At 45.7% G+C, this 13,046-nt stretch overlaps 1 long non-coding RNA gene across 1 annotated transcript in view; it reads left to right on the forward strand.

Annotated features, from left to right (window-relative positions):
• Positions 1-7,494, forward strand: part of LOC308196675 — a 32,590-nt gene extending 25,096 nt beyond the window's left edge. Inside the window, exons 3-4 of the long non-coding RNA XR_013952336.1 lie at positions 4,727-5,023; positions 5,782-7,494. This is a non-coding gene — a long non-coding RNA (uncharacterized lncRNA). The remainder of the gene's footprint in view (positions 1-4,726; positions 5,024-5,781) is intronic.
• Positions 7,495-13,046: the final 5,552 nt, after the last annotated feature.

A 13,046-nucleotide genomic window follows, 5' to 3' on the forward strand; every position in this document is an offset into this window, starting at 1 on the left:
ATTATTTGTTTAATTTTGCAGAGTTATCTGTGTCTCAAAGCTTCTCCTATATCACATTCCTGGTAGGTCCCCATAAAGGACTGGATGCAATAATTAAAGCAGGGCTATTTTTTTGTGGAGCTCTTTGTTTTCCTGTTGGCCAGGAAGGATCAGCACTAGCTATTTAACCTCTGTTCAATGACTGTGCTGTGTTTCCATACGCAGACCTGTATCTTGGTGCTTTTCCACCTCTTGGTGGTTGGCTGGCCAAACGCATTCCCATCTTTCTCTTAGACGTTTATAAATATGCAGATACACTTCACACCAAGCCTCTCAAGATGCTCACCAAGCATCACACTCTTCTTCTCTTCTTTCTATGGTTGCCCAAAGAGACTGATGCAGGATTGCAGTTTCATTTCCTGGGACATATGCGAGACTTCCACCATCCGCGGGGCTGTGAGAACCAGGGTGAGCAGCTTCGGGGCTCACAGGCAGCTGAGGGAAGAGAGCCATATGAAAAAGAAATCATATGGAAGAGCATAAAGGAAAAGGTAACCAGTCGTGCTGGAGCTAAAGACTGGAAATTAACTTTCCAGAAAAAACAGTGGAGAGAATCAAAGAGAAATTGAACTCAAACCTCACTTTTTCATAATTAAAATCAACTCTCCTTTACTTTTTCAACCAGCACTTAATCAAAGGAGGAGCCTTTGTGCATCCCCTCTCTCTTTTTTTTTTTTTTTTTTTTATTCAAGTTGCGCACTGCATCTTGACCAAAAACTATTCCCGTCACAGTGATTTACCTTTCTGGCATTAGTTATGGCCTTTGCATCCGTTTCCAGCTCGCTGGGCGGTGAGTTTAGCCTTCTGGCATTTAGGGAAGAGTCCAGTGAACACAAGTCTCACGGGTGGCAAACCCAAATGTTTAAAGAAGACAAAACTGGAGAGATTTTGAAAAGGGAGGGAAATTCTCTGCATTTAGTTTCTGGGCATGAGCTTTTAGCAGTCATGTTATCCAGTCTATCCTCTCAACTTTGAGGGCAAAGAGTGCAGGTTTTATGTTCAACCCCAATAAAATCGTGTGGCTCCAGAGCTCACCGTAACGTGACGATGGTTAGCAAATCCCAAACAAAACACCAGCGCCTACCTTCTCTCCAGTCCTCAGCAATTGTCTGCATGGGCAATTTCATTTACTCACAATCCCTTCTGTGCCTGTATGTTATTGAATCCATATTTTTAAAAGCACTTGAAACTTGAGCTCTGTCCCGGTGGCGCGTGGGGGCAGTGCTCCTGCTTCCTCAGTCCTCTGGTGGACTTCGCAGTCCATCTCTCTCTAGCTCCTTCCTTTTCATTACAGACTTCTCTTATTTGTCCCTAGCCTTGCTTTTGTCATCTGCTGTTTTCACCTATTCTACATTTTGAAAAAGCAAATGCCGTCTGCCTTCAAAAGCTTCATCACACGGACAGACTCCTGATGACAGAGAAGCTCCTTGCTCATTCCTGTAATCGTGGCATGAAAATCCACAGAGGAAAACAGGGAGTTTGCCTGCTGAGGGTGTTGTGTGTGCTGCAGCATGTAGGTGTTTTCTGTGACCTTGAAAGACACAATATGCATAATAAGCAAAGAGCAAGCAATAGGAAGGATAATGTAGTTTCTGTAGATTTAGTCAAAAATGTTCTGCAGAATTAACTACTTCAAATGGTTAGAAAAGCTGACACAATTTAACATCTGTGGATTTTTTTTCCCCCTGCATATTAACAGAGATAGCAGCAATTGGCCAGGCTTAGCCCAGCCATGTGTGTGTCAACTAAATGCAGAATAGTTGTTATCTCTAGATATTTGCTGAGGATAGGTGTTCCTGAACTACAGCAAAAGGATGCTGACACAAATGTAGCATGCATGATAGCAAGATGCGAGTTCAAAGGAGAGGACATTGTGCCCAAGTACGCATATCCAGGGACTTACCATTGACTTGTTTTTTAACTTGGCAATTTGGATTGCTAGTCTTTTGCTCCTTTTGGTAAAGAGCTTTGAGATCTCTGCTTTCCACCCTTAAAGTGCATTATTATGAAACAGTTCCCTTAATTGCCCTTTCCACAGGCAGACGATGGCCTTTTTCCAAAGGTATATTGTATTTGCATTGATCACACTGCTGGCTAATATGACCTTGTCATTAGGAAAACTTGAAACGTAAAATATGAGTTACTTGGACTCTAGCATTATTCATTGTTTTATTTTCTGATCTCTGAAAGATGTTGCAGAGCCAGCAGGAGGTCTGTGTGAGACCTGCTGACACCGTGGAATTCGTGGTACTTTAATTATCCAAATGATCTAAACAAAAGAAGTTGACAGCAGAGTAGCGCATGATTGATCGTTAGCTGCAAACTGCAAAAATGAATTCGGCAGCTGGGGTGTTTACACGAAACTCTCGTGGTGGCTGCTGCAACCTCCTAACACCGCCGTCCTGGACAGGACATCAGATAGGATGTGCTGGATGGAAATAGGGCTGGAAGCATCCACAGAAGATTGTTTCTGTGCTCACAAGCACCTTTTTTTCTCTGTAGCTTTGTTGTAATGAACAACTCAGTCATTATGGTGGGCATCCTCATGGGTTTTTTAGGCCAGTGTCCATCCAGTAACTGGAATACTTGTGGGACCAGGAGAGGAAGACCAATATAAGATTACAGGGAAATCAGTGCGGAGGGAGACCTGGGGACTGCACAGAGCCATGGGCCACAGACTGGAAACACAGCCACAGAACTAGTAACTCCCAGCAAAATGGTGACAGACCTGGGAATGCCCGTCCGGTGGTAGCAGAACCTCAGTGACTATGCGGGACAGCCAGGTGAGATTGAGATCCCTGCACCCCTCTTCCCCCAGTCCCCCCGAGTCCTTACAGTTTTGCATTCACACTGAAGGATCAAGCCCAGCCACACTGGAAATGTACAAAGCGCAGTGCTTTCTCCTGTAACACATTAATTCGTGGCTTTGAGTTCTGGTTTGCCTTGGATGCTAGAAGAATACACTTATTAAAACAGACGAAGAAGAAGAAAACAAAAAAACTTCTTGGCTACATTTGCGGTAGAAAGGTCTGTCAGGGGCCAGTAAGTGGATGCAGATACAGCAGAGCTCCAGAAGTCCTTAAGCTGCAGCTTGCTGAAGAGTATTGTGGGGACAGCATAACCCCGTGCCTGCCCTTTCTGAAGCACCCTCAGCATGCCTTAGTGGCCCTGAGAGACTGGATTTTTCTGGCACCCTGCCTGGCCACTCTCACCTCCTTAGGTCTTTGTCCTGAAGGTGGAAAGCAGGCTCGGGTCACAAGGACACTTTTTCTCCTCTCACTCCGCTACCGGGACTGCTCCTGGGAGGCAGGTCAGGAAGAGTTAGTTTATCTTTGTCAGGGAACATAAAAACAAACATGCCTATGCTGTTAACAGTTTTAGCAAAGCACTCTTCTTTTCTTTCTGGAAATCGTGTTTTAGGAAAGCCACACAGAGCTAATGACTTGAGTGCCTGCGGTGATTGTCCTCATACTCAAACTATGCGAAGTGTTCTATCAAAAATCTCAGAAAACTGCCATAATACAGCACTCGCAACAACACCCTGTGACAGGGGTTGATCTCAGGACTTATTTGTGTATCTTTAGCACATGAAAAATACAATTGTCCAAGTCTGCAGCGTTGCCAGTACATGTGACCTTTAGCTCATCTTGCAATACCGAGTATTTTCATTAGCCAGAATTGCTACAATTGGCTTCTTGGGAGAAGCTCCATTTCCTGAAAATAGAAACTAATGGGTGGTCATGAAAACTGAACCAGGGGAGGGGATGGGGAAGAGGAGTCTGAAGCTGACTTGGCAAAGATAGTAAGTACTGGGAGCTGGGAAAACAGAGCTTACAAAAGGCCAGGATTCAGAGGCGGAGTTCACTTGTTTAGGAGAGGCAACTAAGAAATTGGCTGGGATGGCTAACAAAATTGTACGCGGTGCCCTAGGTAGGAAACGGGACATTGGCCAGAACATGGTGGGAAGCTGACCGCAGGAACACAGATAAGGTCGGGAGAAGTCTGGTCCAGGAGGTGGAGAGGAGGAAGAGAAAAGCAAGGACAATCTAGAAAGAAGGGGCAGAGAAAAGCAAAACCAGGTAGAAGTAGGGCAGGAGACTTTTCCTGTAAGCCACTACCTTCCCCAGAAGCTGCACGTAAAGCCAGGATGTCTGAACCTTCCCAGTGCTCCGCACTTCAAAGATGAAGGATTGTTAGTGCAGTCGGTTGCTCCCTTGGCCCAAGTTGACAGAGGTGTGTGTAGGGGACCTTAGTGACTTGGCTGACGTGTGTCAGTTTGATGCCACGTTGCGGAATTTCTGTTTTTCTAACCTGGATAATTACACACTGCACCCTCTCTGTCCTCCTGCAAAAGATCTGAGAGCCAAGCCTTCCAAAGTTGGTGATGCCAGGGTTAAGACCGCCTGCGTGCACGTGCTGAGGGGCCGCTGTTAATTTAATGATCACACACCACTCCACGGGACCCGGGCCTCACCCGGCACACAAGATGGATGGCGTGCACTTAATGAGCAGCTGCTCAGTATTTTTTGCTCCATTGTTCGGAGCGTGTCTCCACGCTTTATTGACTGCATACTATCCGTGCTGAAGGCAATTACTTTCCTCATGAGTTTTCCTGTGCTGCTTATCACTATAGTAACTGCCTGCTTTACAGATACTACCTAATCTGTTTTCTCACTTCCCCTCCGAGGTGGCAGGACCCCACCTGTATTTCATGAACGCGAAGCTGAGGAGTCGAGAGCAGAAGCTGATGAGAAGTCACCAAGTTCAAGTGCCCAGACTGCAGAGGGACTTCACGTCCCACAGCGCCCAGCGAGTGGACGTGTGGTGACACCGGCCTGTCCCTGCTCTCGCCCACTGCGTGGCACGTGTCCCAGATGCACTGCCACAGGCTCAAGGAAAGGATCAGCTAATGCAGCAGCACAGTGAACTTAAAGAAAAATAAATTGCCAAATAAATGGTGCAAACCACAGAACAAGCCAGTTCGGTATGTGTTAACAATGTGACTGCTCTGCTTGCCTGCAGATTTGTCTTTTTTCTCTTCCCTGTTACATTTTTTTACTTCTTTCTATATTGCACCCCCTGGGGTCAAGACCGTTGGTTTCTGTATTTGCAAAGCACCCTGCATATGCTCTGAGTGATTCAAACAGCCTGTGAGATAGGTAAATACCTATCTCCCTTTAGGAGAAGGGAAAATTAAATACAAGGCCTAATTTTCCTTTTTTTTTTTTTTTTCAAAAAAAAAAAAAGTTGCACATATCTTTTTGTACAAGAAAACAAGCCATTCAAAAGCAGACAATCCTGCTTCTGTGGCAGGCTGGACACACAGCTGAACATAGGAGTGGGCTTCTTGGGCACTGATGTGCAGAAGTTGTAAGTAACTCAGCACAAGCCTGTTTTGGAGGATATAGGTGTATGTGATTCACTCAAAGTAACATAGGAAGCCAATCAATCTTGTCACTTAATCAGTATAACAAAAGAAAAAATATGTTTCCCTAAAATAGAAACAAATCAGTCATGTGAGAGATAATGCCTTAAATTTTGCTGAGAGTCTGTAAGTTCCAATAAGCACCAATCTTTCTCACTTAATTAGTCTCCTTAGGGAGCTACATTGCAGGTGTTTTTCATTATTTCCAGCAGAAGTTTAGCAATTTCTCTTCACATTGCCTCTTTTTGGGACAAATCTCTGCTTTCCAGCTGGGGATCGTTTTGTTTCTAAATTGTTTCTCTCTTTATCTCTCCCAGATCATTGGAGCGAAGGGCACTTCTTCCTGTCTGATCCTCCTCATGCATCTTCCTGGAGAAGAAAAGGCAAATGTGGGCTGAGGAAACAGTGCCACTGCCTGAAATCTCATCTATTTGGATGCATTCCACAAGAACAAAACAGCGACGGAAGGTTTTTGTTATTTTTTTTTATCATTAGTAAGAGCACAGTCCTGGACAGATGTAAGGAGAAATAAGAGTCCCCCATTACAAGGCTTGATGGAACCCCCGAAAGATTATATTAAGCTGTTTTCAAGGGCTTATGTCTTATTTTAGCAAGTCGCAATGCACGTGCCCAGCTGTCCCCTACTCACGCAACGTAAGGTGGGTCAGATTACTTCATGTGCCAAAATGGGAGTGACCTACTTGCTACAAAAAATATTTGGGGATGTAGTTACCCAGAGCACGGTCACAAGCTTTCTGTGGGGTAGTTCTTTAGTTTCTGGAGCACTCAGATGCTATGGTTAGCTTTGACTTTTGTTATTGTACTCTTGCCTTTAGAGTAGGCCTTGGACACCTGTGTTGTACGTCCATTCCTCTCCTTCCAGGATATTTGGGATTTGAACTTTTACTGCAAGATTTGTTGTAGGAAATGAGTGGTAAGAAAGAGTGGGTTATAAGAAATGAGTGCTTTCCGCTGATGCAGCTGGAAGCTACGTGCCTCTGAGGATGTTACTGCATGCCCTGTGTTTCCAGCTATCCAAGCTCCTTTGATGAAGTGACGTCCAGAAATTGTGGGGCCTGAGGCTGCAAAAAGATTCACAGTGAATTCAAAACGTGAACACGACCGCAGCTCTGCAGCCTGGGAAATTCTCTAAGATCCTTCCCCAGGCAGGTGACATTGCTGTGAGGCTGGAAGTGGATGAGTGTGAAACCGATGCAATAATTGTAGCCTTGCTGCTGGCAGTGTTAGTTTTCCTTCCTGGCAAGGACAAAGGAAGAAGGTCAGCTCGGTTAGCTCCTCCGGGCTCTGTGGCGGGAGGAAGTTTGGAAGGGGGCTTAGCAGCTTTGTCTGTAGCACGCTGACATTCTGGACGGAAGAGGGATGGAAGACATCAACACCTAACTGTGGCCTCCGAGCAAATTTTTGCATTTAAAATCCTTTCCTAGCTGGAAAATTCTCTGAGCCATTGACTAATTAGGTTGTATTAATTTACAGAAACGTTAGGCCTTGTTTTTTGAGCCAGACACTGACATGCTGCCATTGAAATGTTCTCGCCTCCACCGCTGGCTTTGCTTCTGTCAACGTTAAGGGTAGCATAAGTTTGGAGTACCTGCAGACTGGAGCATGGGGAAAACCCTAAAGAACGCACGTCTCTGTCAGGAAGGCCTGACAGAACTGGGAATTAAACTCTGGGCTTAATTTTGTAGCTTTTCTGGTCTTGGTCTGACCCTTGGTTTTGTCACTTACATTTTTTGTCCCCACTATTACAGTACATTTCTTGCTAAAGACCATTCTGGATATAAAGATCTCTTAAAAACCATGTAGGCGATGTTCAGGAAATTTCTATATGGTGTTTTCCAGGTTGTCTTATGACATTGTAAACACAGTGGGAAAACACTGGTTCATTCTGTGGCACTCTTCTTGCACATTGCGCAGGCAATTTGAAGACTGAATACGATACAGGGAGTGTATGTATGTTCACGTGTGTATAAATGCTCTTACGTACATGTTAAATAGATTAAATTGATTAGTAACAGAGTGGCAAGATTCTCTTTATTTTTCAAGACCTATTTTATGGGATTTATTTAGGACTGTACCAGCAGCCAGTCTATAGCAGCTAGCTTCCAGTGCAGCCAAATGAGTCATTTCCACCTACACTAACACATGTCAAAATGGTTCCTACTGTGTGTCTACCTGTTAGAAATAAACAGAAAAAAGTTATATTCGTCTCAACTTCTGCAGCTTCTTCTACCTGAGCATCTTAAAGAAGCATACCAAGGTAGATCTCCCAGCCCTGCTATGGTGGTAAGGTGTATTATATACACTGAGATATCCCACATATATTTTTAGGTGGGGAAAGCAAGGTACAAAATACTTCATTTGCTTCATGTCACAAAGCAAGCCTGCAGAAAGAGTAAAACCAGACACCCACTGCTCCCATAGCTAAGCTGTCTACCCACTGGACAATACTGCCACGAAATCCCAGCAACTTATTTTTCTTGCTTTATTTCCAGCTGGAAGTAACACAATGGAGGATTTTTCCTTTCTGTTGCTTAGCTACCTCGTGACCTTTGGATAGTCTCTCTTATTGGCTGGGCAAATGCATTTCCCTCCAGCCGCCGCTGTGGAGTGTCTCAGACCTCCCCCTCGGGCAGGATTTCACCAGCTGCCCTGCCTAGACCATGTGTTTCTCTTCCCATCTTGCTGAAAGAAATTTTGTTATTTTGCCTCTAGCGTGTATGGAACGGCGCTAGAAAGAATGCAGGAAAAGCCTTCAAGAATGACATATACTGTATCGATTCATTGTATTACTGAACGGCTCATCGTTAATTAAAGCTAGCCTGCTAATTACTGTGATGCTGCTTCTCTGGACCTCCACAGCCTGCAGATCAGTGGGCTTGCCTGTTCAAAACAGCTAAAACTAGAATGGTTCAAACTCTGAACAGAGGGATCTGAACTTGGCAACGTGAACGTGTGTCTGCTTGATCCATGACCTCATTGCTACTAAAGACGTCCTGCTCACAAAAACTTGCACAAGGAGCCTACTTGATGCAGGGGCTTTCAACCTTTGATTAAGGCATTTGGCAGTGAAACTTTCAGTCCAGTGGTGTCATGGCATTTCACTACTACTTTAAGGATTTGAGTGCTAAATCTCTGCTCGGTTTTGACTCCTGAAACAAAGGCAGCTAGAACAATCAGAGGTGACATTTTTTAACCTATCAGCTTTTACTGGTCACTTTGATTAGAATAAAAGCATCCCTTTGTGTTAATTTTTCCTGTCTTGAATTATTCTGCCAATAATCACTTTTGCTGGAGGTGAAGCAGTCACTGAAGTAAAAGACACAAAAGAAAGAGGAGAGACATGCCTTCCCAGGCCATCCTGTAACTTTTATTGAATTATTTAATTACGGAGAATGAGATCAAATGGACTGCATAAAATCTAAAGCCTTGCATTAGGCATCAGGGTTTTACATACAGTGTAAGGGTGGAGTTTACTTTCCTTTGTCGTAGGACCTGACCAAACCTGAGGATGGAGCTCCCTATGCTCAGCCTACAGTGAACCAGCTGGGAAGCACTGTGGGTAAGTAAACCTTAAACCCAGCTCCGTGGGTGTCTTCCAGAAGGCATGTTCATCTGCCTGGGATCCACTGCCTATGGCTTCCTCTGAAACATCTGCAAAGAGGTCACCTTTTTCTTTTCTGAACTACCACAGGGTGTGGTGGGAGCACCTCCTCTCCCCCTTTAGTTCACACTGCTGAAGGGAGGGCTTCCCCAGAATGGTGGGCACCTGGCTTCAGTTCTCATCCCAAACACAAGTCCTTAAAATTCAGTCTCTGAGCTCTGGGGAAGGTGTTGTTGCTGCCAGGGTATTTGGTGTTTATCACAAATAGTTCACTTGTGAGTGACGGAGCTTAATTCACAGGCATCTGTACAAATAAGAGAGATCTTCAGATGGCAGGTACTACAGAACTGCGAGTTATATTTAATCACAGAGCTCTCGAGACTCTGCCCTTTGCAGCCTAGAGGCATTCATTAACAACATCCTCGTGTAATATTGAGCTCTTAGTAGAGCATAATGAAGATATCCTCAGGATGAGGGGAAAAAAGAAGCACTGTATTTTTTCTCATGGGAGAGCACATAGGAACTAGATGTGCCGTTCTAACAGATGCTTTCCTTCAAGGAGAGGTGGGTTTGTGTATTTTTTTCTGTTGCCAAAATGAATTTACCAGAAATTTTAAGAGAGCCTTGTGTTCCTCCTGTTTGGGCTCTCAGGATGTTTTCCCTTCTGTAAGAACGTGCATCCTGCCCCCCAGCCAGCCAGGCCAAGGTCCCACAGACCAGCATCCCTCAGCTCCAGGGAAGCTCAGGTTACATTTAAATCCAGCTCCTGTGCGAGCATCCAGCCCAGGAATGCAATGTTAGAAAGCCTTCTTCATGAAGATCTTCCCAGCTTTGAATTTGGGGTCTCCTGTGACTCTATGCTTACAAATCTGTCTGGTGGCCAAAAAGGTCTCCATATGGCACCTGAATCTGATACCTGCGTGTGGTGCACCTGGGGACAAAGGGGACGTGCAGCCCCTGGCTGTGCTCTAACCTCCCTGGGCCAGAAGCCAGGCAGAAGGACAGGGAGCTGGAAGCAATCAGCAACAGAGGAGCGAGAACTAGGCTCCCTTCTCTGTGTGCGCAATGAAAAACATGGATTTGAAATCAATTTACAGCAAAGTGATTAAATAAAGGACAGATCTACGCTGCTGCTAGAAGCACAGGCACACCATAGGCAAACACCGCAAGCGCCAGTAGCAGAGCAGCAGTGACAGCAAGGACTTCAGCTGCGAACAAAAACCTGCAAGTTATTTTCTTTTTCCTTAATATTCCTCATCCACCCCCTCATCCAAACAAAAGATAAAGGCCGGAAAAGACTGTCGGTTGTAGCATGTTTGCAAATTCTCTTGCTATCACTCATCTTTTCTTCTGTAAACAATTTCTGTGCATTATTAACATTTAAAATACTGTAAACATGGAAAATCACAACTGAAATGTACTGCTCAGGGAACGGGGCCCAAGGACACGTAAATGCCAGCAACTCCTTTGAAGCTGTAGGATCAGCTGGATCAAAAGTTACTGGAGCAAGCTTTCCCCTGGAAGGGATGCGGCCAGCAGCAGGCAGCGAGGGAGGCTCTGGGAAGTTCTTGACCTTGAGGGGGCTCTGGAAAGCGGTGTTATTTACTTGGGCCTTTTCGAGGGGCTCAGTGAACTGAACAGTCGGGATCTTAGTCATCTCTGCGTGGGACTGGCACGTGCTCGCTCTGCAGCAGCCTCCAAAGGCAAAGTCTGCCTGTCTGTCTGCGGAGCAGCGGGGCTGGGAGAGGGTGCAAGATGGAGGCACCGCTCCTTCTGCTCCAGATTCGTGTTTCATTTCTCTCATCCTTGTTTCTTTTTTGCTAGCCTGCAATAAATCATCCTGTCTGGAAGTACGCGTTTCTCCCTTTGCGTTTGGAAGCTGCTCCTCTAGTCTTACCTTCAGTGCTGAGCCGTGTGAAGTGATGTGCATGCGAGCGTTACGGATTATTAACGTTCAGGAGATTATTCATGGCGTTATGGGATACCTGTAGGCACGTTGTCTAAATAGAGACCTGATCTGGCAGTGGATTTAACTGATCATTCTGGATAGGGATGTGGTGAGCTCGGTGGTGACTGCTTCCCAGGGCGCGGTAAGGCCTGCCGGCCTCCTGCTCGCCTCGATTCCCCTACCACTGCACAGCTTCGGACACCCTGCTTTGAGCCTCGGGGAAATATTTTTTGGACAACTGCAGGAAAGTTATTTCAATGGCAATACGGTGTGCATGCAAGGCTGTATGTCTGACTTAAGCTCCGGTTTGTCTCATGTTTTCTTTCACACTTCTCTAGAGATTTTTGGTTTTTGTTTTTGAGTTAACAACACAGAATAAATCCCTTTATTTTTTATTCCTTAAGTCAAAATACCTTAGTTATATAGTTAGTAGTATGGAGAGGGAGTGTGCTTCTTAATCCATCACATCCTGCTTATGCACCTCCTGTACCTGCCAGGATACACCTTTCTGGAATGCAAAAAAGAAAGGAGATCTGTGCCTACCTTCAATGGCTGTTTTAACTTCTGTTTTTTATTTTGTAAGTTGGTAAAAGTGAAGTAGTGCCCCCGTGATGCCTGTGACACAGGATGATTTATGATAGCTGTGCGGGGATTAGCTGAATGGGTGGGTTCAGGTGTTATAGATGGGATGTGAACATCTCAAATCCTGGCTGTAAGCTTGGCAGGGTTACCTGGCTCAGCCCTTTGTTCTCGTTAGGCAAACAAAATGAGTTTGCTCCGAGTGGGTGGTAGGAGGGTGTATTTGGGATGAAGGCTCAACCATGAGGTTCTGCATGGCTGTCTCAGTGCTCCCTGGCATGCCGTGAGAGGAGGGCTGGGCTCGGGGGGGAGCTGAGCACGGCGGCTGCAGGGAGCAGACTAGCCCTGCTGCCAGAGACAGCTTTGGAGCCAGCCCACCAGGCACATACTTGACTGCTGAGAAGCCCAGGCCAGCGTGTGATGTCCTTGTGCAGTGAAAACAGAGCCAATTCCTTCCATGGGCTACATCCTGCCTCTCCGTGTGCGTGTAGGGAGGTTAGGGAGAGGACAGCTGGAACTTTCCATGCTCTGCAGCCCACCCGCAGCCAGGCTGGATGAGGCCGGGATGGACCCTCCTGCTGTTTGCTCAGGAGGGGCTGTCCAGCCTCCTGCTCATCCCGCTGGCAGGCAGCAACATGTCTGTGTAGGGCTCCATCCTGGGCCAGGCCCGAGGAGGGCCTCCAAACCACCTGGGGCACCAAGAAAATCTCTAGAAACCTCTGCTCAACCACCACGGCCCTGCTGTTCCCAGTGCTCAGGGCAGTGGCAGTGGCAGTGGCATTAGGGTGATGGAAACAATCATCTGGGAGAAAGAACCAGAGCTTAGACTGGTCACCTTGTGAGATGGCTTCTGGAAAACAAAATTATTTTTAAAATGAGAACAAGGAGAAGTGTGGTAAAAATAATATTAACAATATGCAAATCCTTCTGCAATGCAAGAAAAATGAGGGGGGAGGGGGGTGCACACCCACAGAAGGAAGAAAATATGACTTGGAGAACTGAAGAGGATAGACTATAAAAGCAATGCAGGCAATAGCTAATAATGAAGAATAAGGAGAAACAGAGTAAGGATTAACTCCTCAGTGGTATGGGATTTGAGACTGCTGCTTCAAGCGAGGGGAAGGCAGAGCAGAATGCAACTTTCTAGCCTTCATAAGTAGGAACTGGAGCCAGAGCTACAACAGTAATTTCTGATTTATTTTTCCTCAAAAGGTTCTTTTTTTATTTATTTATTTTTAAAAAGGCGCATTCTGAAATCTTATTAAATGTTTTGTAAAGGCTATGGTGCTTTTACAGCCCTCATAAAGCTTCCTCCAGCTCTCTGTTCCCAGGTGTTTATCTGAAGGAATGGGTGACCTCTGCAATCCTGCCAAGGTCATGGACGCCACCACAGCCTGCTTGCGAGGAGCCTTAGCGAAAACCCAGCCCCACAG

The sequence above is a fragment of the Anser brachyrhynchus genome (genome assembly GCF_964034855.1).
Source record: "Anser brachyrhynchus genome assembly, chromosome: 5".
Lineage (NCBI taxonomy): Eukaryota > Metazoa > Chordata > Aves > Anseriformes > Anatidae > Anser > Anser brachyrhynchus.